General features: G+C 41.4%; 1 protein-coding gene across 4 annotated transcripts in view; it reads right to left on the bottom strand.

Annotated features, from left to right (window-relative positions):
* LYN (LYN proto-oncogene, Src family tyrosine kinase) overlaps positions 1-25,295 on the bottom strand; it is a 110,846-nt gene that overhangs the window by 62,481 nt on the left and 23,070 nt on the right. Inside the window, exon 1 of one of the 4 annotated variants that reach the window (XM_025870607.2) lies at positions 16,067-16,186. The exons of 2 other annotated variants lie outside the window; for them this stretch is intronic. The gene's annotated coding sequence lies outside the window, so the exon portion shown is untranslated. Of the gene's footprint in view, positions 1-16,066; positions 16,187-25,295 lie in introns of those variants that run through there. One more of the 4 variants, XM_025870609.2, reaches the window with a different exon arrangement.

Below are 25,295 nucleotides of genomic sequence, written 5' to 3'. Positions count from 1 at the left end.
AGTTGGCTCCCTGACCTCGAATCCTGGGTCCATCAATCATTAACTGTATGATCTTGGGCAAGTTGCCAAACTTTTCTGTCCCTCAGTACCCTTCTGAAAAATGGAGATGACTTTATCTGGCTCTTTGCATTGTTACGATGATTAAATGAATTAAATTAGCTGCTCTTTGTAAAGTGCTTAGAAGTATGCTTAAAACAGCACACAGTAAGAGCTATAAACATGTTTGTTAAACACATAAATAAATGAGGTCTAAATACTAGTGCACAACCCCACCTCACCCCAAAGAGGGAATAGTAGGAGCACATCTCCCATCCCACCTACAGGGTGGAACCCAGGCCACTTGGACCATCTAAATGGATGTTTTCTTCTGCCCCCCACTTCCCTTCCCACTTTTGGGCAGGCACCTTGCATGCTACACCAACTCTGCTGTATACTTTGGTTATTGCAGGATGATCTGAATGTGAATGTACACATTACTCAGTAATTAAAGAGGGGGGAGGGAAGCTGTGAAGTGAGAGAGGTACCTGAGTTTGCATATTACATGTTTTGGGTAATATTTTGTTTGTCATAGATTTCCTAAGCTTGAAAGGTATTACATCCCACTGGATGCCACTTCCCCCTATGAAAGCTGAATCCATGTTTTAAACAATTCCACACAATCCTAGATCTTAAAACTTAAAAACGAAGTTACTAGAATTTAACCTCCCAGAACCTCAATTTTTAGCCTTTACAAAATGCTACAAAGAAACTGTTGGTATCACATTTTGTTTTTCTTATGACTTGTAAATTTTCTCTCTTTATTCCAGCAGCCACCAAAAAGCAACTAAAAACTTTTTTTTGGCATTGAACTTCACCACCCCTTCCCAAACTGACTGCTTCAATTTGCATTGAGTTTTCCCAGCAACAAGCCAATTACTCATCCAAAGACTCATCGGGAGCTGTGAAATCTTTCTCCTGTTAGCTACCTTTTGCCTGACCTCGCAATATCAAGTGGTCATTCTGGAGTCACTAGAAATATCTATGCGGGTAGGGAAAAAAAAGAGAAGAACGTGTAATTACCTACTTTGTGCCTGGCACTGCCCAGATAGGAAAGCAAAGCCCTGATGTAAACCTATGCCAAGTTATCAAAGGTCTTAGATAAAAGTGGAACTTGGTCCATCTGCTTCAAAGCTGCACTTTTTTTTTTTAAAGATTTTATTTATTTGTCAGAGAGAGAGAGCACAAGCAGTGGGAGCGGCAGGCAGAGGGAGAGGGAGACTCCCCCGCTGAGCAAGGAGCCCAATGGGGTGCTCGATCCCAGGACCCTGGGATCATGACCTGAGCCGAAGCAGACGCTTAACTTACTGAGCCACCCAAGCATCCCCAAAGCTGCACTTCTTTACCCACCCAAAGCTTTGCAGCCTCTCTGTGGAGTGAGTTTTCTCTCTCTGAATTAGTGAGCTTAGAAAAATGGGAGCAAGAGAAAGGAAGTCCCAAGGACTTAGAGATGGGTGGTAACAACCCCAAACAAAAGTGATCTTGAGCTTCCAAAGTAGGCTGGGTTTGGTTCAAGGGTCATTCAGAGGAATCTATCCCTAAAACAATGTCTGCGCCTTGTGCTTGCATTCCAGGACGAGTTCGTTAATTTAAGAGCCTTACTTTGCCTGCCCAAATAGAAGCCTTTCGACACCCTTTGACTGTTTTCCTTCTTACTTTACTTTCAAGAATGAGACTTCAGAGATGTTTTCAGAGAAGGAAAATCTATATATGGAAGAGTTGCAATGTTTTCTTCATACAATCTATCAGATAGAAGAGGGGTCAGAGAAGCCTCAGAAGTAGCCTCAGGACAGCAGAGGCGGAGAAAGCTCCAGAACTAAACTCCACAATCAACGCCATCCGGTTCCTACCTTAAGTAGCTTTCTTTTCTTTTGCCCATTTTCCTAAATTCCTTTTGAAAAAGATAGAATTGGAAAAAAGGTATAGCCAGACTCTCTTTACTTAGACAACTAAGATTTCTCTCCTTTGTATGTCACGGTAATAATTTTCAAATGTTCTAGGTATTTTACTTCCGTGAAATCTCCCAGAAAACCATTGTTGACACAGTTAGTAAGCTGGTAACCCAGGTCCGCCTGGGTCCAGAACCTGGCTTTGACCCGCCTCTAATATGAGATCCCTAAGGTTTAAATACCATATGTAACAGGAACAGTGTCTTGGGGCAATTAAGTCCATGTCGTTTTGGTATCTGGTAATCCCAGCTCCTGGTGTTCCTCTGGGTTTCTTATTAAGAGCAAATCCTTGACAACTCAGATCCCGGGGCTGCTCTATGGTGTGGATATCATCTCCAGTCTGGGAGGAAGACCGCATTCCCCCTAGAAGGGAAGGATGTGTACTTTACAAGAAGTACTTCTTGAGTTATAAACTGTGACAAAGAGGAGCCTGAAGGAGCATTAGAAAGAGTAAGAATGGGATAGAAAGTGTGCCCAAGGTGGCCACCCCCCAACCATTTTTACTAGGAAGGGCTAATTGGAAAAGGGCAGGGTGGTGTGGTGGAAAGTGACTTGAAGATCTAGTAGTTTTAGGTCCGCATACCTAGACCAAGCCTGGAGGAAGCTGTAGATCTGAAAGAGTGGCTGCCTCTCCCTTTGCTTCCCACCTCACACGGGGTAAAGCACACGAGAACACTGTCTAGAGGCTCCCCTCACTCAGCCTGCTGAAGGTATAAGGGGCTCTGGAACTTTCGGAGTGTCCCAATGTGATGCATTCGCTCTGGGGGCGCTGTTAGGGTAACACTCGCAACAATCAGCAGTGCCCAGTCATATGTCAGCAGACATACAAAGAGAGAACATACAAAGAGAGAATCTGTGGCTTTTTTTCTCCCCAAACAGCACAACAGACACCCTTTATCTACTTAGGTACCATCTTCGAAGGGAACTGGAGAAGAAACATGAAGGACAAAGCTCCTAGGTTAAAGAAGCAGGGGCATGATGGTAAAAAGATTAAACTGTATCAAACTCTGTTGGCAAACTTAAGGCTGTTTTCCCACCTGCTGCTATTCAGAGATGAAGAGAAATAGTTAAAGAATGTGAAAGCTTTTTTTTCCTTTGTTTTTGCACAGCTGGATTGCAGTGTGTACATTCTGCAAGGATGCTACACAGGAGACACAGAGGATTCTGGAATTTGAGAGTGGTGATGGTGTTACAACCTTGTGAATATACTAAAACCCACCGAATCGTACACTTTGAAAGGATGAATTTGTGGCATGTATCAATAAAAAATTAATTCAAAAATATGCTTCCCCCACCCACCAAGAGAGATGTAGTGCAGTACAGCTGGCTTCCTCCTCATCACATTTTCTTTATGTTTTTGTGGTCTGATCTGATCAGATGGATCCGATACATTTTAATTTACCTTATGCTTGCCAATGTCTTTACCTGATTTGAAAGCATTTTTTTATTATTATATGCTGTAGGACATATGCATAGCAGCAGGAAGACCCAGGTATTATGTAGTTAGCTATAAAAGGAATGTGTAGCATAACTAATGTTAAGCCAATACTGAGATATTCGGAAATGATGCATAAAAAGAGCAAATTGACTGCATTTATCAGCACCCTAGTAAACCAGTACAGTTTTAGTCACAGTATTTATTACAGTGAGTCCGAAAAAGGCCATTAAAGAGGTAGGTGAGGGTTCAAATACCTTACCATTTGGAATCTAGAGCAGAGAAGCTGAAGGGTAATTTGACTCCTGTCTGGAGGAAGGCAGTGGATAATGACAGGTGCAGCAAATTAGGAATTGGGAAGCAGGGCGGCTAGGTCCAGTAATTATGGACAAACCTACTTTCTTGTCTCGGCTCTAGTTTCCTCACCATAAAATGAAATGGCTGGGTTTGGCAGAGGGAGTAAATGATACTATTTTTAACTTGACAATACATATTAAAGTCCTTTAAAATGTGTGCACTTCTTAACATTCCACTTCTAGCAATATATTGTTTCTATGAAAATAACTGGTCAGTTACACAAAGCTCTGTAGAAAAGGATATTTATTGTGGGACTGTTTGTTGTGGGACAGCTTAAGTTTACAACTGTGTATTGGTTTTACTGTGAAGTGGTTTTACTAGGTTAAGGGTATAACAATTCTTATCAAATGTAATTGTTTTAAAAGCTTTTGAAAATTTCTATGATGCCTTTTAAGAAATGTTCTTTTTTTTTTAGGGGGAGGGAGGGGCAGGAGGAGAGGGAAAGAGAATGTTCAGCGGGCTGCATGCCCAGCACAGAGCCTGACTCCGGCTCAATCTCACAACCCTGAAATCATGACCTGAGCCGAAATCAAGAGTCGGATGCTTAACCAACTGAGCCACCCAGGCACCCCAAAATGTTCTTCTTAAAAACAGGATTGTTGAATCTTCTTAGGATTATATTAACATTAGCTGATGGTAATAAGCAGCTTAATTATTAAGAACTATAAGATAACCGGAGAAATTGGATCATTTACTGGATATCTGATAAGGGGTTATCATCACTTTTATGTTTAATAATAATGGTATTAAATTTATATTTAAAACATGAGTCTTTACCTTTTAGAGATTAAAATTAAAATTTATAGATATAATTTTTAAAATTGTAACAAGTAGCTTAAGTGTACTCTGAGATATGGCTGTTTCTGTAGTTTCCTAGTTCATTCCTTACTTTATTCACCCTTACATTTTTAGGATTTTAAACTAATTTCTAAAAATTCATTAATCCTGGTGAAACATTTTTGTTACATCTGAGGTGCAAATCTCCTGCTTCTTTCTAGAAATTCCTCTACACATCCTCACTTCCCTTCCACATCTCAGGATGGTTTTATCCCTCTGTGTCAAATGGTTTTGCAAACAGTTGCTGGGTCAACACATCCTAATTTCTCCTTAGAAGCTAAACGTTAGCATGTCTTATGTGTTGCGAATGTTTGGGTCACTTGTAATTTCTTTCTAATGCTTCCAAATTTAAACTTAAGCTTAAATTAAAATTTTATTATTTTAATTACAGAAACAACAAGGTTGATATGTCATTAGAAACAGTAAAAAAATGAATATACTTTAAAAAAATAGGCATAATATTCAAGTAGTTAAAAGAAACAACTCTTCTGGTAAATTGGAAAATTTGATAAATATATCAGACTGGCCTTTAGGCAACTGATTTTTGGAAAGTTGACCTAGAAGATGATACATCAACATAAAAGAATACTATGTAGTTATCAAAATAGTGTGTGTGTGTGTGTGTGTGTGTGTGTGTGTGTAGGCAGAGGGAGGGAGAGACACATAAAAAGATATTCACACTACAGTGGCACCTGGGTGGTGCAGTTGGTTAAGTGTCCGACTCTTGGTTCTGGCTCAGGTTGTGATCTCAGGGTCCTGAGATCCAGCCTCACCATGGATTCTAAGCTCAGCTTGGAGTCTGCTTAAGACTCTCTCTCCCTCTTCCTCTCCCCCTATTCCCCTCTGTACACACTCTTTCTCTCTCTCTCAAATAAATTAATTAATTAATTAAAAAAAAGATATTCAGAGTACATACATCATGATAGCATTTTGTTGGGGGAAAATGAGTAGAAAAAAGTCTAGGAAGAAATATCCTAAAATATCACAATGTTCCCAATGATGGGATTGCAAGTATTTTTGGTTTTGCCTTTTCAAGTTTTAAATTTTCCATATATATGTAAAATATGATTTTCCTAATACATATACATATATATGAGTTTGAAGGACCTTAGGTCATGTATTCAGTTACCCTTATTCTAAAATTTTTAAAGCTGTTTCTATTTTGTATAAATTATATATATATGTATATATACAATGTATTTTTATTATACATATATATGTATTTTTATTTTTGTATTTTTCTTATACATATATAACATGTAGTATACGTACATATATATAAACTTGTACAAAAATGGAAAACATTTTTTAGAAATTTAAAACAAAATACACCCAGGTCAGTGCAACAGAACAGAGAACCCAGAAATAAACCCATGCTTATATGGTCAATTTACCTGTGACCAAGAAGGCAAGAATATACAACGAAGAAAATACAGTCTCTTCAACAAATGCTGTTGGGAAAACTGGACAGCTACATGCAGAAGAATGAAACTGGACCCTTTCTTATACTCTGCACAAAAATAAACTCAAAATGAATTAAAGACCTAAATGTAAGACTTGAAACCTTACAAAACTTCTAGGAGAAAACATAGGCAGTAAACTCTTGGACATCAGCATTAACAATATTTTTCTGTCTTCCCAAGGAAGTGAAACAAAAGCAAAAATAAACAATTGGGACTACATAAAACTAAAAAGTTTTTGCACAGTGAAAGAAATCATCAACAAAATGAAAAGGCAACCTACTGAATGGGAGAAGTATTTGCAAATGATATATCCAGTGAGGGGTTAATATCCAAAATATATAAAGAACTCCCACAACTCAACACCAACAAAAGAAACAATCTGATTAAAAAATGGGCAGGGGGAGGGCGCCTGGGTGGCTCAGTTGGTTAAAAAATGGGCAGGGGATCTGAATAGACATTTTTCCAAAGAACACATCCAGATCACCAACAGGCATGAAAAGATGCTCAACATTACTCATCAAATCAGGGAAATGCAAATCAAAACCCCAATGAGATATCACCTTACACCAGTCAGAATGGCTAAAATCAAAGACAAGAAGTAACAAGTGTTGGTGAGGATGTTGAGAAAAAGGAACGCTGGTGCACTGTTGGTGGGATGTAAATTTGTGCAGCCACTGTGGAAAACAGTACAGAAATTCCTCAAAAAATTAAAAATAGAAATATCATATGATGCAGCAATTCCCCTTCTGTATATTTACCCAAAGAAAATAAAAACACTAACTCAAAAAGATACATGCATCCCTCTGTTTACTGCTTCATTATTTACAATAGCCAAGATATGAAAACACCCGAAATGTCCATCAGCAGATGAGTGGATAAAGAAGTGGTGTACACACACACACACACACACACACACAGACACACACACACACACACACAGGAATATTACTCAGCCATAAAAAAGAATGAGATCTTGCTATTCACAACAGCATAGATGGACCTAGAGGGTATTAGGCTAAGTGAAATAAGTCAGACAGAAAGACAAATACCATATGACTTCACTTACATCTGGAATCTAAAAAATAAAACAAATGAATGAATAAACAGATACATACTCATAAATACAGAAAACTGGTGGTTACCAGAGGAGAGGGGGGTGGGGGACAAGCAAAACAGATAAAGAAGATTAAAAGGTACTAAATTCCAATGATAAAGTGAGTAAGTCACAGGGATGAAAAGTACAGCATAAGAAATAGACAAATGAACAAACAAGAGAATCTGAACCCATGGCCTTTCAAACTCTGATAATCTGTAGGAATAAAGAATTTGGAGTGGTTGCAGCTGGAGTCACAGTCTTTGCTAAGAACTTAAACAGAAATAAATTGTCAATCATGAAGATTTTTTACTAGACATAAGGAAAGCTGCTCAACATCCAGGAGATGCACCTAAGCGGGCTCTGAAGAGACAGCAAGGGCTCTGTCAGGCGTCTCAAGAGGTGACAGCCACTCAGGCCCCCATGTGAACAGAAGAAGCAATGTCCCCTTCTCTTCGACTCCTAGCAAAGTTGGGAGGTCTCAGGGAAGGGAGCTGGAGGTGGAAGAAAGAGGCCGTGCAAAGGTCCTGTGACTGGAATGAGGTGAGGGGCAGAAAAGGAGCTGGTATGGCTGGAGGGAAGCAAGCAAGGGGATGAGTGATAGGAGAGAAGGCCTAGGTCCTGACCCTCTTATGACCAGTGTGTGGCTGATGACAAATACGTCAGAGATGGGTGACATTCCCCTGATCGATGTGCAGCAAGAAGCCTCACTGACACGGCTGATCCCGATTTGCATAACTCTTAGTTGAGCAATTTCACGCAGAGGAAGACAACAGGGGATTGCTGAAACAATGGGGTTTTTTGGTTTTGTTTCTCTTAACAATAAAAGGGAACACACTGAAAACAAGATGAGCTCATGGAAACTTATGTATCATAGAAATTTATGTATCAAATGCCTCATTTAAAGGACCAGAAGAGGAAATGAAAAGCAAAGTCTGAATTATGTATGTACAACCAACTAAGAAGTATTATAAACATTGACTTTGTGTCTAGCGTCAGATTTTTGTGATCAAGAATTCAGTCACATGCATTCAGAAATATATAAAATTACGTATTTATATTCCACTTTAAGAGTTAGGGCAGCTTCACATGAGTGCAGGCAACATAAAGCAGACTACTATGAAATCACAAAAAAAGTGAAACTAAGCCCAAGACATCTAAAGGAAGCTGAATGTTACAGCACACCATAAGTTTTGGTACAATTGTTAGACGTAGCTGTAAATCTACAAAAAGGTAGGTTTTCTAGAGGTTAAAGCCAAGAGGAAAACATGACATGATATAAATAAACCAGCTGCTCTACAACAGAATTTCTCAACCTCAGCACTACTGACATTTCAAATCCCCAGAATTATTTGTTGTGGGGGCTGTCCTGTGCATTGTAGGGTAGTTCAAGGCATCCTTGGCCTCTACCCAAGAAGCTAGTAACACCCTTTTCCCCTGCCTCCTCACGAGTGGTGATAACCAAAAATGTCTCCAGACACAGCCAAATGTCCCCCGATGAAAACTGCCTGGGCAGGAAATCAGATGTTTTAATTACTGGCAATGACCTTAAGTATATTTTCTGTTACAGAATGGGGGTAGAGCAAAATGCTTTGTTGGTCAACAGTGCAAGACAGGTTTAACAGCCCATTATAAAACTTCAGGGGCATCGCCAGAAATCTTGTACAGTTGATGTCTGTCACTCCGCCTATACACACAGACACAGACTCACGAAAACATACACACAGATCTGGAGTTTGTTGGAATTGACCCAGAAACTTTATGAGAAAATCATCGGCCTGACTCTATATTTCAAAATAAACTAGTCTCATGAGATAAAGCTAGAAGAAACAGTAAGAATGATCTAGGCTACCTACCCCTTTCGCATGAAAATGTATTTTATTTTCACTGAAATTAACACAAAAATTCATTTAAAAGTTGATTGTGAACAGAATAGAGAGCCCAGAAATAGACCTACAAAATATGGTCAACTGATCTTTGACAGAGGAGCATATACAATTCAATGGAGAAATGATAGTCTTTTCTACAAATGATGTTGAACAACTGAACGTCCGCATGAAAAATTAACGTAGACCCAGATCTTACATCTTTTACAAAAATTAGCTCAAAATGAATTAACAGAACTAAATGTAAAATGCAAAAGCATCAGACTCCTAGAAGATAACACAGGAGAAAATCTAGATGACCTTGGGTTTGGTGATGACTTTTAGATACAACACCAAAAGCATAATCCATGAAAAAAAATTGGTAAGTTGGATTCCATTAAAATTTAAATCTTCTGTGAAAGACACTGAAGAAAATAAAAAGACAAACTAAAGACTGGGAGAAAATCGTTGCAAAACGCAAATAAAGAACTGGTAGCCAAAAGATAAAAAAACTCTTAAAAATCAATAATAAGAAAACAAAGAATCCAAGTTAAAAACGTGCTGAAGATCTGAATAGACACCACTGAAGCAGATATACAGATGGTCAATAAGCATCTGAAAAGATGCTAAACACCGCATGTCATGAAGGAATTGCAAATTAAAACAATAATGCTATGTACCACCACACACCTATTCAAACGGCAAAAATCCGAAACACTGACAACACCAAATGCTGTTGAAGATGTGGAGTGACAGGAGCTCTCATTCACTGCTGGCGGAATGTAAGATGGTATAGCCATTTACAAAACTAAATTTTCTCTTAACATATGATTTGGTCATTGTACCTCTTGGGAATTGAAAACTTAAGTTCACACAAGAACCTGCGCATGGATGTTTATAGCAACTTTATTCATAACTGCCAAAACTTGCAAGCAACCAAGAAGTACTTCAGTAGGGGAATGGATACGAAATGATGGTATGTCCATGCAGAAAATCTTCTTCATAAATTAAAAGAAATGGGCCATCAAACCACAAAAAGACGTGGAGAAAAGGTAAACACATATTGCTAAATGAAAGAAGCCAATCTGAAAAGGCTACATACTGCACGATTGCAACTATATGACATTCTGGAAAAGGCAAAACAGCACAGTTTACTGGAAACGGCAAGAAGACCATTGCTTACCAGGAGTTTGGGGGGAGGAAGGGATAAATAGGTGGAGCACAGGGAATTTTTAGGGCAGTGAACTATTCCATACAATGCTGCAATGATGGATACATGTCATTATATACTGGTCAAAACCCACAGAATGTACAAACACAAAGTGTGAACCTAATAAAGTGTGGACTTTCACTAATGATAATGTACCAATATTGGCTCATCAGATGTAACAAACGTTACCACATGAATGCAAGATGTTCATAATTTGGAGAACCTGGGGGGTGGTGAGTGCTATATGGGAAACTCTCTGTACTTTCCATTCAATAAACCACTCTGTAAGCCTAAAACTGTTCGAAAAAATAATAATCTATTAATTTGTTAAGTATATTGTGAGAGAATGGGTACCATGTACTTTTGAGTCAGTATTTCAGAAAACAGATCCTCAATTTTGAAAAGATGATTGCCTTAAAATATTTCTGTTGAGAAAATTTGCACACATCCATAAACTATGCTCCTTCCTAACACCCCAAATTTTTCAGTTATCAAGGGCAGGCTGTTACCTGCCATTATGGTGTAAAATACAACAGAATTTCTTTAAATCTTCTCAGCTGAATTCCTAAACTTCTACAACATTAGCTTGGGAAAATAACTAGCAAAAGATGGGAGCTCTAGTAATGTTTAATAATAAAGCTGTGAATCCTAACAGTATGCCTTTGGCCATTTATGATACATGAAAGGTGAAACTGAGTTAGGCCTATGAAAATGGCAAGGCAAAGTACATCTGATAATGTAGCCCTGAGTTTACCCACATATATTTGCACAGTGAACAGGATTTTATCGGCAATTAGTAAACCCGAAGAACCACCACTGTCAATTGATAGTTCAGTAAAGCCAAACAAGTGAAAACAGGCTGGGTAGCAGGTACATGAATGATGTGGTCCATTTAAGGGGCTATTACAGAGCCACTAAAATTGAGGACAAGAAAGTGGCTGGATCTAGTGAGTAAAACTGGATGGGGGGGCATCAGAAAGGTGGGGTAGGAGTCTGCTGTTTTATGTTAAAGCTTTTTAGCTGTTTTAGTTTTCAAATTATGTGCGACTATCACCTTGATGGTGATTAAGAATTTTTTAAGGATGGCTAAAAGAACTATGTACCTAAATTTTAAAAAAATGTTTATAATGTAACTTTTTAAAAAAGCAAGATCAGTGTTACATACATTATGATTACATATGTAGAAAAAATTTGGAAAGAATATTAAAATCAAATTAAAATCGAAATAAAAACACTTTCATGTTTCTATGGCTGGTCAGTATTTATTCTTCTCTTTCTCCATTGACAAAATGTCCACAAAAAGGTACAGTGTTGGGGTGCCTAGGCGGCGCAGTCAATTAAGTGTCCGACTCTTGATTTCTGCTCAGGTCGTGATCTCAGGGTTGTGGGATCAAGCCCCTCATCAGGCTCCATGCTCAGTGGGGAGTCTGCTTAGGATTCTCTCTCTCCCTTTCCCTCTGCCCCTCTCCCATGCCCCCCCCCCATGTGCATGCTCTCTCTCTAAAATAAATAAACACCTTTCTAAAAAACAGCTACAGTGGGGATGCCTGGGTGGCTCAGTCGGTTAAGTGTCTGCCTTTGGCTCAGGTCATAACCTCAGGGTCCTGGAATCGAGTCCCACATCGGACTCCTTGTTCAGCAGGGAGCCTGCTTCTCCCTCTCCCTCTGCTGCTACCCTAGCTTGTGTGCATGCTCTCTCTCTCCCCAGCTTGTGCTCTCCTTCCCCCCTACCCCCGGCTTGTGCTCTATCTCTCTTGACAAATAAAATCTTTAAAAGAAAAAAGCTACAGTGTTTTACTTTTATAAAAATATGGCTGTCATAGTTACCTCCACCCAGAGTCCATTTTGGGACTTTCTCATTATCTGGGAGACAAGCAACACTCATATGATGTTCCGTCCTGCTGCGATGCCTTGATGTCAGCCTGCCTCAGTCTCCTCAGACAGGAATGGACTGGTAATGGTACTCATCCCCATGGGGTTGTGGTGGACTCTCAATGTTTTCAAGAGAGCTGAAGGCATGGGAAGCCCATCTTCCCTATGGCCTGGCACCCATGTGAGCTTGTGGTCAATAAAGTATGATGGTTAAAAGCCAGGCAATGATTCTAACCCAGAAGACCAGAGGTCACAGGGCCACGATTTTATTCACAAAAGAGGTGAGGAAGAAGGAGAACTGGAAACAATTCCTTGGACTAAGCTTGAAGACAAAGCAGTGACTTACCGAGTGTGGTGTACGATATCAAGAGTGGAATGGTGAGAGTCACTTTAAACTCACGCCAGGAGTCTACAAGTGAAAAAGAGGAGATGAGGCCATGGCTGGGTCTAAAGTTACTTTCTTAATTAAAATGGGTATGGCCAGGAAGTGTCGTAAGGGTGAGGAAAAGAAAAAGATGGTAGAGAACAGGCCTGTACCGTAGTTCCCAAACTGTGTGCCAAGGCACCCAGGGTGCCGCAGCAAACTCAAGGGGTGCCTGGGGATATTTCAAATTTTCAAGGGAAACATAATGACATCTGTTGGACACCATGAGAACTAAGAGCTCCAGGTAGCTCAGTTTCAACATTAGATTGTACTGTATTCCTTTCAACAATTTCATATTTGTGTGAAACAGTTTTCTGTGGTTGCTGTGATAAAAAGGAAGTATCACATGGAACAGAAAGTAAGGGTGGTACATTTCCAAAAGCTGAGAAGCTGCACGACACAGGTATACACTTCTTAAGTGAACACAAATGTGTTCATTTAAGAACATAAAAATAAGATTTTTGCTTTCAGTGTGTGTGTAGTATTTTTTCAAATAGTACTAAGTTGTTATAATAAATACATGTTACGTTGTTTAGACCTAACAACCTAACCAGTGGAACTCTGTGGTGTTTCTTCTGCTCTAGGATGGCCACGTAAAAATCACTGACACGCTCAGGGTCCATAATCTTTAAAACGTGAACAGCAGCAGATAGCAGGTTCGGACAGAGCAGGTGGGTGCTGGCAGGCTGAGAGGCGAGGCAGAAAGGCAGCCGAGGGTGGGGCCACTGGCCAGGCGCACCTGGGGAGGAGAAGCAAGGTGTTCTGGCACTGGGAACCTGCCACCTTTAACTTCATCTTGCCCACCCCGTTGTAAGGAGAAACCGCTGATTCTCACTATGAATACGCTAGAGGATGCCCCCAATTAATTTCAGAAATTTTCAAATCATGGAAACAGCATGACAGATGCTCTGCTGAATTTCCATTTTTCTTAATGACATCTCCTTTTTCTCCGCATCCTACTCACCCAGACTCAGAACCTCTGTCATCTTTATGACCTCCATGTCATACTTTATGTAGTAGAAACAACTCCCCACCAAGCCCTGTCCCTTTTGCAATATAATTGTGCTTGGTTTCGAAGCTTAGGAAAAGGTGTGGACCAGAAAAATCGTGTATTCAGGTGGTTTTTCCTATATGAGTCTTCTTTCTCTGTGAAACCATACATGATGTTAATTACTAACATCACAGCATTTTAGGGAAAACTCCTCTTGATTGTTGCAGTTGCCTCCTAGCTAGTCCCTATGCAGCATCTGTCCTTCCCCCACTCTTTGCTCATCTTTGAGAATTACATTATCTTCATATCACTCTATATTCAATGTTCTTCAGACCACCTTCGATCATTCACTGATTCAATGAGTTAATACATCTACGCAGGGCTCAGTTTTACAATGGCGATGTCCTCTCATCCCATGCCTCATCCCTCATGCCCACTTCCCTATTTCCATTTTTCTACAGCATTATCACAGGAATTCAGATTAAAAGACCTATTGTATCATCTGTCTGTCTCTCCTCTCAGGAGAGCAGGGATTTTTGTTAATTCCGGACACGGTTGTACTGCCAGAGCAGAGAACAGTGCTGGGCACTTGGAAGCGTTCTATAAATGTTCATTTGTTGAATAGATCACCCCGTAGTACAAAAGCTCGACAAATGTTAGAAATGTGTTTATAGTTATTAGTGTTACACCATCACCTCTAATACTGCCATCAGGCTCCCTGCCACTGCCAAATAAGATAAAAGCTCCAATATTTAATGTGCCACTCAGCCCCTCACAGCCTGGCGACAGTCTACCTCACCATCACCTGTGTTACTCCCAATGGAAGACTCCCTGATGCACACAGATATGTATTGACGTGACAGCATGAGCCTGCCTTGATTGGCATCTCAGCTCTTACCTATATAGGCAAATCCTGCGTATCCTCCAACACCTAACTCACACCCAATCTTGCCTGATCCCCTCAGGTTACATCCTTCTCTCCCTCTGATTTCTTCTCTCCATAATCAATTTGGAACTTAGGCGCAAGCCGCAAGACACCTCTTACACTACTATTTGACATTGTTACCTAATTCTTAAATTGCCTGTCTGTGAACTTGTGTGTAGCTCTCCTCGCCTAGACTAGAAACTCCTTGAGGGCAGAAACTGTCTAAACCACCTTTTTGTAGACCACCTTGCTTCCACCACCCAAACTCACGCAGAACTACTACCCAGTTACTGAGTCAGCAATAAAACACCATTTAGTGAATTAAAGTTGAACTTAGAAATCCCAATCAGAAGCAAGTCTATGAGTAAAACTGACTACCCTTATTTTTTTGGTTTTTAATAGGTGATCAGTAAATGTTAGTCCCCAAATCTGTTTTAGTTTTAGACATATCTAGACCATGAAAGCAACCAAAATGCCTGCATTAACTGGGAATCTGTGACCATTCAAAGAATTTGGGCTGAAAAATCTCTCCATTATAAAAATAATTTTTCTGAAGTGAAGTAGCAAAGGGCTTTGGGATGAAGAAATCTGCATCCAATCTGGTTCCTCTGTTTATTAACAGCCATATGAACATCAGCAAGTTACTCAATTAAAATTCATTTTCATTTTACTCGTCCATAAAATGTAAATAATATTCCTCCTTCAAGGGTTGCCGTGGGGATTAAACAAAATAGCGTCTCTTAAATGCTTCTCCCAAAACAAGTGAACAATGTGTTACTTCCCGTTTTCCCTCCCTCTCCCCTAAAACAAGGAGGGCCAGATTATAGTGACATTAACATTCTTAAGTGAAGAAAGGCTCCTGCAACCTTTGGCACAAACAAAATTATTAAATAAAAATTGTTAAGGGGGCGCCTGGGTGGCTCAGTTGTTAAGCGTCTGCCTTCAGCTCAGGTCATGATCCCAGGGTCTTGGGATCAAGCCCCACATCAGGCTCCCTGCTCGGCCGGAAGCCTGCTTCTCCCTCTCCCACTCCCCCTGCTTGTGTTCCCTCTCTCGCTATGTCTCTGTCTGTCAAATAAATAAATAAAATCTTTTTTTAAAAAGTTGCTAAGGAGTCTTCCTGAGTGTGGATTCCACTCACAGCTAAACCACTCCAATTTTCACAGCATCCCAGGTAACTTCTAGTGAACCCCCTCATCTCCACCTCAATTCTCACCCTCCGTTTGCTCTACTAAAATCTAAGTGGTCCAGATTCTAGACCTTTCCCCAACTTGCACAGGGCTCCCCTCAATTAATCTGCTAAATCGCTTTACTGGATTTGCAGCACACACTCACATATTTGGCAGGAAAATGAGTTCTGTGTTTGCGGATATTTCTTTTTCACTTGGCCTTGGCTTTTTTTCGGATTTTGTCACCAAGCGAGTTAAAAAATGAAGAATTCGATTTTTCGGCTTCAAGATGTGTTTGATTGAAGGACAGAAGGGGCAGAGGAGCAAAGAGGGGGCGCTCAGCACAGTCACTCAGGTCCTCCATTCCCTCAGGAGCACACAGAATTAGAAAGCTGCCCCTCACCAGTTTCTTTGCCTTGAGAACCACGTACCAAACCTACCTCGCAGCCAAAGTGTATTCAGTTACTTATCCAAGCTGGCGTGCTCTCTCTCCCCACTACCCCTTTGCCTCTTGGATGCTTCCCCAGCCAGCCTCATGCTGAGCAGGAAAGGGACTCATGACAGGCAGATTAGAGTTTTCAAGCAGCCCCAGGAGGAGGAAGTTACTCGTTCCCACGGGCCTGGGTTTTTCTTTTTGTGGGTGTGTTTTCTCTTTCTGAAACCAGGAAGCTAAATTTGCCTAATGGTTAAACCCAAAAGGATTACAGATTCTTTCTTCAAGAACCCTCAGAGGCCTGTCGTCCATCCCTCTGTGTTAAAAGCAGTCCATTTCCAAATCACCCAGGCAGAGGGGAGGCTTTCTACGCTCTTCAGTGAAGTCTCTTCTATTCTGTTATTTTTATGACAAGCACTGTATCAACAGACCATTCATATTTATGTTTCCCATTCTCCTTACCAAACACTACACGACATCTCAATTTCCTAAAAAAACAAAATTCAAAATTTCATTCCCCCCCCCCCCCGCCCCCACCACTTCTTTCTCCTCTTTGAACTAAACTACTTTTAGGTTCAGGCTCTCACTCACTCACATTCTTCACATTTCCATTAATTAGCCTTGAATGCCCAGCATGTTCTGCTTTTCTTGCAATAATTAAGATCCTCTTTCTTGCCTAGAATTTTTACTAAAAACGTGTTCTCCCTTGGCAACGTATCCCATCACTCAGCCGCCATTGTGTCAGGGATGTCACTATTGGCTGTTTTAACCTCCAGACAGGTGGAGGATCCTCACCAAAGCCCCAGCGTGGTCCCACACGGGAACGTGGGAGAGAGGCCACTCAGAATCTGCTGTCTCAGGGCCGTGTTTGTCCAAGAACTGTGCGTATAGGCTGAGCTCAAATCCCAAGCTACTGGTCCACCTTGGGAAGTTATTTAACCCCTCAGTCTCCGTCGACTCATTTGGAAAATGAGGATACTGCCACTGTAGGTAGGGCCACTGTAAGGACTAACGGAAGTAGTATACCCAGAGCACCTAGCAAGCCCTCAGTGGGAGAGGGCTCTTGTCAATTTCACTCATGTGTGGTTATCTACAAACAAATGCATTGCTATCCCTTAATAATCCTTTCTAGATTTCTCATCCTTAATTCTTTTAAGCATATTTTCAGCTGCACTGGTTACGGCAGCACACTCTGTCTCTGTTCTATCAATGCGTAAGGCCACGATTCTTAACCTTGTGTGTGCCTTAAAACACAATGTGGGGGCTTTTAAAAATAAGTGCCCAGGGGCGCCTGGGTGGCTCAGTCGGTTAAGCGGCTGCCTTCGGCTCAGGTCATGATCCCGGGGTCCTGGGATCGAGCCCCGCATCGGGCTCCCTGCTCAGTGGGGAGCCTGCTTCTCCCTCTCCCGCTCCCCCTGCTTGTGTTCCTGCTCTCGCTATCTCTCTCTGTCAAATAAATAAATAAAATCTTAAAAAAAAAAAAATAAGTGCCCAGATGACTTATGTCAGAATCTTTGGAGGTTAGGCCTGAGCATCAGTATCTGAAAGTCTCCAGAGGCAAACAAGTAAATGGAAGACTGGTAGGTGATGGTCTGCACAGTGAAGAAAAGACAGCTCACAGGAGAGGGATAGTTGGGATAGTTGGTCAGTGAGGCTGGTGTGAGCAGACCACGCTCAAGGTGAGGCCAGCCTTGCGGAGTCTCACGTCTGGGTCAGAGGCAGAGTGGCCAGGGAGCAGGGCTGAGGCAGCAGCAGGAGATCCACAAGCTGGGCTGTCCGGAGGCCACCCAGGTTCCTTCCCGCAACTCTGCTTGCTCAGCATTTCCTTCAGTTCCAGGCAATTTTGGGCAATGCCTCAGCTTCCTTCCAATAATTCCCCATTTCTGCTTAAGCTAGCCAAAGGAGGTCTCCGTGGAAACCCAACAAAGTTCTACTAAGACAAGAGGTTATTTACTTTAAATCAGTCTTATTTATGTAATCGTCTTTGACAAACTTGGAACTTCAAATCAAGATATTTGGAAGAATTCGTTAACGTCTCGACCACTGAGTATCCCAAATATATTCCTTAACCTTTCCTGGACCTACACCTTCTCCTCACTTGTAAAACACATGGGTCAAACAAAATATCCATCTCTTCCAGCTCAAGTTCTATGCATCCATGCATCTGGGATCATTTTCATCTGCTGACCACATTATAAGAGAGACACTGGAGGCATAAATATTGTAAGACATGCCCATCTCCAAGGAGTTGAGTATGTCTTCATATTAATGGAGGATAATCACCCAGTGTGTGCGTATTTAGGAAACTCTTTTCCTTTCCTTCTTTCTTTAGTTCACGTCACCCGCTCATTAGCACCAGCCTCTCCTTTCTCACTCCCGCAACTTCTCAAGTGTGACAAAATGTTATTATTAGTGTATCCAGCATATCAAAACTTTAAAAGAGCAGTTTCAAAACTCTCCCTGACCTCAACCATCACCCCAAATTAAACTTTTATTTTTAAATTTTCTCTGATAATTTTTAAGACTTCTCTCTGATATAACACACACACACGTCTGCACACACTCATGCATGCACACACACCGCCTGAGGCAGCATTTAATCATTCTGCACAGGCTCCAGAGCAGTGACTATTCCCACATTTCTAGAACAGAGCCAGATAGAGGTGGGTCTGTGCTCTTCTCTCGGGGGTGGGGCATTGGGAAATTCAGTACATGATGAAGGATTTATATCTTCCCTAACATCTGGTGCTCAGGAATCATCATCAAAGACAGGATACCCATCTAGAACAATTGTTCCAGGGTAAGAGTCTACATCATTGCCCTATGATGTAAATATAGGTCTCCGTTGCTCTGTGATTTACATTTTGCCTACATCCTTCTAGAGTGGTATTATGTTTGGAAATTAGGCATAAATCTTTCAAAATCACCCAAAGTAATCTGACAAAGTCTAGAAGAAGTAGAAGATTTAGCCTCAGAAGCATTATTTTTAAATGAGGAAATACGACTGTGTAATAGTATACATTGGAAACACAACCTCATCAGTTGCAATTTATTGATATTAAAAGCACATTAATGTTTAACATGCCCAATATTTCTCTTCAATATTTTCCTTTTCTGCCTTCAAAAACCAAAATAAAATGTTCCTTTAAAACCAGGACTTCTTTAGCCAATGATCAACGTGATAGAAATTTTTTCTCAAGACTTAGCTAACAAATGGGACTATCACAGAAATAATTTACCATAAAGTAGAATTACCAAATTAATTTACTCAAAGTGTTATGTTTTCCTGAATCTAAAATACTGTTGATTTTTACATCATTTTATGTAACATTAAAGAAAACAAAACGGAGGCACCTGAGTCACTCAGTTGGTTAAGATCTGACTCTTGATTTCGGCTCAGGTCATGATCTCAGGGTTGTGGGATCAAGCCCTACGTCGGGCTCCACACTTCCTGTGGAGTCTGCTTGAGATTCTCTCTCTCCCTCTGCCCCTCCCTCTGCTTGTGTGCTCTCTCCCTCTCTCGAAATAAATAAAATCTTAAAAAAGGAAACAAAACAGAATGTCAACACTTCAAATTATTAAGATGACTTTAACTATGACTTCAAAGGTATTAAAATGTAAAAATATAGTAAGTACATGCTTACTGAATATCCATTTATTTTAGAAATGACAATCCATGTTCTGTTTTATCCTTAAATGTCTTTTTTTTTTTTTGGTAGTGTTGCTTCACATTCTTTTTAAGTACAGAGAATTTAATTATTATTAAAGTAAATTTTAATAGAATTAAGCAAGAAGAAGCTCTCTTTTTTTTCCCATTTAATGGTGAAATGAGTAGTACTTCAAAAGCCTGGTGCCTGGTTCATGCAGGGTAATTGTATTATCATCATCTCTAACCCATGCTGAACTTGTTTTCCCATCCAAACATTGCTGCTGACCATACCTGATAAAAGCTAACATCTATTTAACGCTTACTATGTACCTGGTACTGTGTCAAGCACTTTACATGGATTGTTTCATTCAATCCTTAGAACAATCCTTCAGATACTATTATTAATCCCATTTAACAGATGAGGAAGTTGAGGCTCAGAGAGGTAAAGAGACTTCCAAGACGACCGAAACACTAAGCCATAGACCCAGAGTTGAGACGTGTGCTGTTAGGTTAAGCACCATTTGCTCTCCAGGGCGTATCGCAAAAAACCCCCCAAGTCCAGACTTCAGACTGCAGAAGTGAGGGCCACTGGGTGCCACTATCCACCCCAGGATGACTGCACACTGTGAATGTGGTGTAACCTGGCCTCTAGATGCTGACAGGTAATGGTTTTTTTAGTGGCTGGAGTGAGCTCCAGGAGCAGAGAAACAGGACCCTAGGGGTGTGACGAAGAAATCTGCAGGAGCAAGAAGGAGTAATTACAGAAAACACCTGTGAAGTTGAGGGCAGAAATGGGCAGACACCATCATTTATTTGAGAAATGTTACCAGGCCCCACTTGATGCATTATAGAGGAACACAGAATCAAAATTCTTGAGCTGGAGAAGACTTTTTAAAGGTCAATCTAGACCAGCAAGCTCAGCACCTCCTGGGAACGGGTAAGAAATGCAAATGCTCAGGCCCAACCCAGACCTTCGGAATCAGACCCAGTGGGTAGAGCCACAATCTAGGTCTGCACAAACCCTCTGGGGGATTCTTATACCTGCTAATGTTCCAGAACCACTGGGGCACCCGGGAGGCTCAGTCGGTTAAGCGTCCCGACTTGATTTCGGCTCCGGTTACACCACATTCACATTCAATCTCAGGATCCTGAGATTGCCTAGGGCAGGTCCTGAGCTCTGAACAGGGACCCTCCTTAAAAATTCTCTCTCTACCTCGCTCTCTGCCCCTCCCCTCATGCCCCCCACTTGCCACTTGTGCGTACAAGCACACACACTCTCTCTCTCTCTCAAAACTCCTAAATTATAAAATAAACATTTAAAGTTTCAGAACCACTAACTAGTCCAACCTCCTCATCTGACAGACTGTGATGCTCAAGGTCCAGCAACCTAGACATGGCAAAGTGAACAAACAGAAAACCATTTTTCAGGACCTTAGTCTAGAACCTCAAATACTTCAAACGCAAACGTTTGGTTTGCGTTTCACAGAGGTACTGATTTTCAAAGAAACCGGATGCAATAAAATGTATTGAAACAAACTATAGTTAATATAATTAAACCTTGATATCAGAGGCTCAATGGGGCTCTGGAATCACAGAGCATTAAGTTCAGAAAAGATTGGGCAAAGAACAGAGTTGCAGAACCCAGTTCTAGAATGCCAGAGATAAGACAGCCCCAACACAGGGTGATAGAAATTAAATAAGACACAGTTAGAAGAACAGCTGATAGGGCTTTAAGACGTCGTATGGCCTCAGCCATCAACTCGCAGTTAGTAGAAGTATCATAAAATATAATTTCTTCATCTAATTAACAAACCCATTAGTACTCTCCCAGTCTAATTGGACTTTATTAAATTATCTTAATTCAAAGCAGGTGAAACCTCAGGCATACAAACAGATGGCAAAGAGCCCATTTTCAAGTTTAGCTGGCCCTGGATCCCACTGGAAACAAATCCATTAGCATTGTTCACCTTTTCTGCGCTTTGTTTGAAACTTGGCTTCACTGTTACAAACAAAATGAACGGGGGGAGGGGGGGGATTAACAGAATAGCCACTTCCTGGATCCTTCTTATTTTACCAAGTAGGTCAATCTACTGGATTTTGTTCTGAAACAGTGTATCCTCATGTCTGGAAGGGGAGGCTGAGGCTGGGGGGGAAGAGGTACAAGGAACACAACCTCCATGGTGATTCCGTTGGCTGGATGGTCACCAAAGGTCCTGGCAACAGAGGCCTCGGGGAAAGGTCCCAGAACTCGGGCTGCTCCTGGGAGCGCATGCAGATGGCCGGAAGGGCAGCGGTGTCCCCAGGGCCCGGTGGGGGCCACTGAGGGGCCCTGATCCCCCCACGCAGTCAGTCCCTCCCTGAACTCTGAAGGAACTGAGCGCATCTCACATCAGGAAATCAGATCATTCTCACCTTTGCTTTTTCACTCTTGTCTTTAGGAAACATTTGTACCCAAAAGTATGCGGTCATCTCAGCATACTTCACGTTAAATACATAAAATGCTTTATGGAGGCAGCAGGGCTGCCTGGGGGGACACACGCAGGGTTCCCTCCTCCTCCTCCTCCGTGCCTGGGCACCTGCCCCTCCCTGGAATACCACACTCTACCAGCAGCCTCCTTCTTGTTTCCAGTCACCCATCTCGAGCACCATGTCCTGCAGGAAACACTGTCCCCAACCTGCAGGCAGAAGCACACCTCTGTCCTCCCGGCTCCCCGCCCATCTCAGGCCCAGCCCTTGCTTCACTGTTCATTCCACCCAGTGTCCTCAGCACCCAGGATTCTGCCAAGCCCTCGAGAAACACTGATAAACTTGGCTGAATCCTACAACCAATGAAATCGTTTGCGTGCAATTACCTCTCCTCCAGCCTCTCCAAAGGCTCTTCCACCCATACCTCTACCCTTGCTGGAATTCAACTATGAAACCTTTAATCCTCTCACTCAAGCCAGTGTATTCCAGACTTGCCAGTTCACAAGAACGACCAGGACGTTGGTTAAAAAGAGATTCCTGGGCCATGCATTCAACAGGCCCTTGAACTAGAATCTGTATGGGGGTTGAGGGCATCTGGAGCAAACAATACAGGTAATTCTTAACATTGAGTTGACCTGGTTGATACTTTGTCCCCTTACTAAAATGTGAGATTCTTTGGAAAGAGAATGACATAGTAAACTTTATGAACTCTTTGTACTTTAATGTGAATTTTTGGTAAAATTCCTAAAAGATTTAAATAGAAGGGGTAGGAAAAAAAAAGAGAGAGAGACAGAGAGAGAAAAGAATGGGTAGAGAAAAAAGAAGAAGTCATGGAATACATCCAATTTTGATTTAAAACATTCTCTGGGTGCCTGGGTGGCTCAGTTGGTTAAGCATCTGTCTTCGGCTCAGGTCATGATCCCAGGGTCCTGGGATTGAGCCCCACTTTGGGCTCCCTGCTCAGCGGGGAGTCTGCTTCTCCCTCTCACTCTGGCCCCCTCTCAAATAAACAAATAAATAAATATTAAAAATAAATAAAACATTCTCTGGATATGATGTCATTTTACATCCAAATGCTCTAATCAAAATGCTTATGTGGTAAAGTGGCATTATACTATATAAGAATAAAGTCAAGGTGAATGAACTTTTTACAATGGCCACCTTAAAGGAAATTATAATATTTATAGTCCATTTTTTAAAAAAAGATATTTTTTATCAGGAAATTCAGTTTTGCAGCTGTGCTTATGAACTCTTGCTTTTTACTCAAAATGAAAATTTCTTATTTGAGCTAAAATTTAAGAAAATACCATGGTCGGGTCTAGTTGTAATGCTGGATTTTATAAATGTTGTAACTCAGACACTTTGAGCCTGGTTTATCTTGTCTGTCATTCACCGCCCACATAACCTCTTCATTGCAAAAATCATTTTCCTTCATTATGCCTATCAAGGTATCCATAAAGGTGCATTAGGAAAGAGGCACACAGAAATCTGCTCCACAATGAAACAGAAATAGTCTGTAGGCTCCTGTGAAGTGCACTGACTTTTCCCCTTTTGGGTTTCAGGAAGTGGCTTGTCCCAGTCACATTATGTTCTGAATTACTCCTCTCCTTCCATTTGAGCCGAATAACACTAGATGGGGAGAGGGAAGAGAGAAGCCTGGAAGGAAGAGATGGGGACGGATGGGGTCGCATTACCCGGTCAGAATCAGGCTTCCGTGTCTCCACTTCCTGTTTGCTATACCCTTAAATAAGACATGTCCTCATTGCACACATAGAGACACATGACCACTCCCACCATCTCCATTGCAGTAAAGGGCTCCCTCGGCTCTTGAGGTTGTAAACTGAGAAGTCATCCTGATTCCTCTTTTTCTCACTCCCCAAATCCAACTCAGCAGGGTCTTTTCATCGACAAGCACAAGCTCTCCCCAGTCTGACCCTCCTCAGCTCCAGGACCATGGGTGCCGCAACGGCCAGATAAAATACAGGACACCTAGTGACACTGGAATTTCACAGATGCAGTAATTCATTTTTGCACGGGACACACTTATACTAAAAAATGATTCATCGTCTACCTGACATTTAAGTTGAATCTGGCATCCTGTATTTTTATTTGCTCAAACAGCCAGCCCTGCTGCCCCTGCATTCCCCACACAGCCAAATCTTTATCTACAGATTAAAACCCTCCCACAGCTTTCTTCAGAATTTAGAATAAAAACTAAGTTCTTTACCAAAGTCTTGAGGGCACTTGATTGGAGAAGGTGGGAGCGCTTGGAGAGAGCCCTCTGCTTGCCTCTCCAAACTCTCTCACCCCCGTCCTTTTTCTCTGCAGACGCTCAAGCTCATCCCCACCTCAGGACCTTTGCACTTGCTGTCCCCTCTGTCTGAAATCCTCTTCCTTCCTCTCCTTGTCTTCCATATCATTCACATCACAATTCAAAAAGACCTACCCCCCGGCCAACCTAGCTAACGTAGTGCCCCCCTCAACATGCCCTCTGTCACATTACCCCGTCTTACTTTCCTCAGAGCCCCTTCATCCAGCCTGAAAGCATTTATTAGTATATTGTCTTTTGTCCTGACTGGCAATGCATGGCACCATTAGAGCAGAGCCCTGTGTCTTTTGTTCAATGTCTCCAGAGCACCTAGAACTGAACCTGGCATTTAACAGTCTCTCTTTATGTATTTGCTGATGAATAAATGAATGAGTTTCCCATCTGTAAAATGAAATGTCCTTAAATTCCAAATGGTCTTCACTTGCACATGTTCAACTTCTATAGTAAAATGGTGACATTCCTAAACAACCTTTCCTGCACCAAATGCAGACTCTCTCCCAACAGCCAGCAAATACACCTTTTCACCGATTGCATGGTGGTGCTGCCCATTGCTCCAAGTTCAGAGTCATCAGGAGCAGTGTCTTACTCAGTACAAGGTGATAGTGGATGCAGTTACTGGAGTGTGTCATTATATTTTAAACCTATAATTAAAACAAATTTAGTAGAAAGCCAAAAGACCCCAGTGTTGATATGAATGTTATAAAAAGCAGAGATGCCATAAACCCAATTCAACAGTAACAAGATGAAAATCGTAAGACAGGCTTAAAGCAAGGACCCTTTAACCTAAGCAAA

Source organism: Callorhinus ursinus, unplaced genomic scaffold, assembly GCF_003265705.2.
Source record: "Callorhinus ursinus isolate GAN/ISIS: 27379988/994484 unplaced genomic scaffold, GSC_fseal_2.0 scaffold5, whole genome shotgun sequence".
NCBI lineage: Eukaryota > Metazoa > Chordata > Mammalia > Carnivora > Otariidae > Callorhinus > Callorhinus ursinus.
This window is presented reverse-complemented; position numbering and strand designations above follow the sequence as displayed.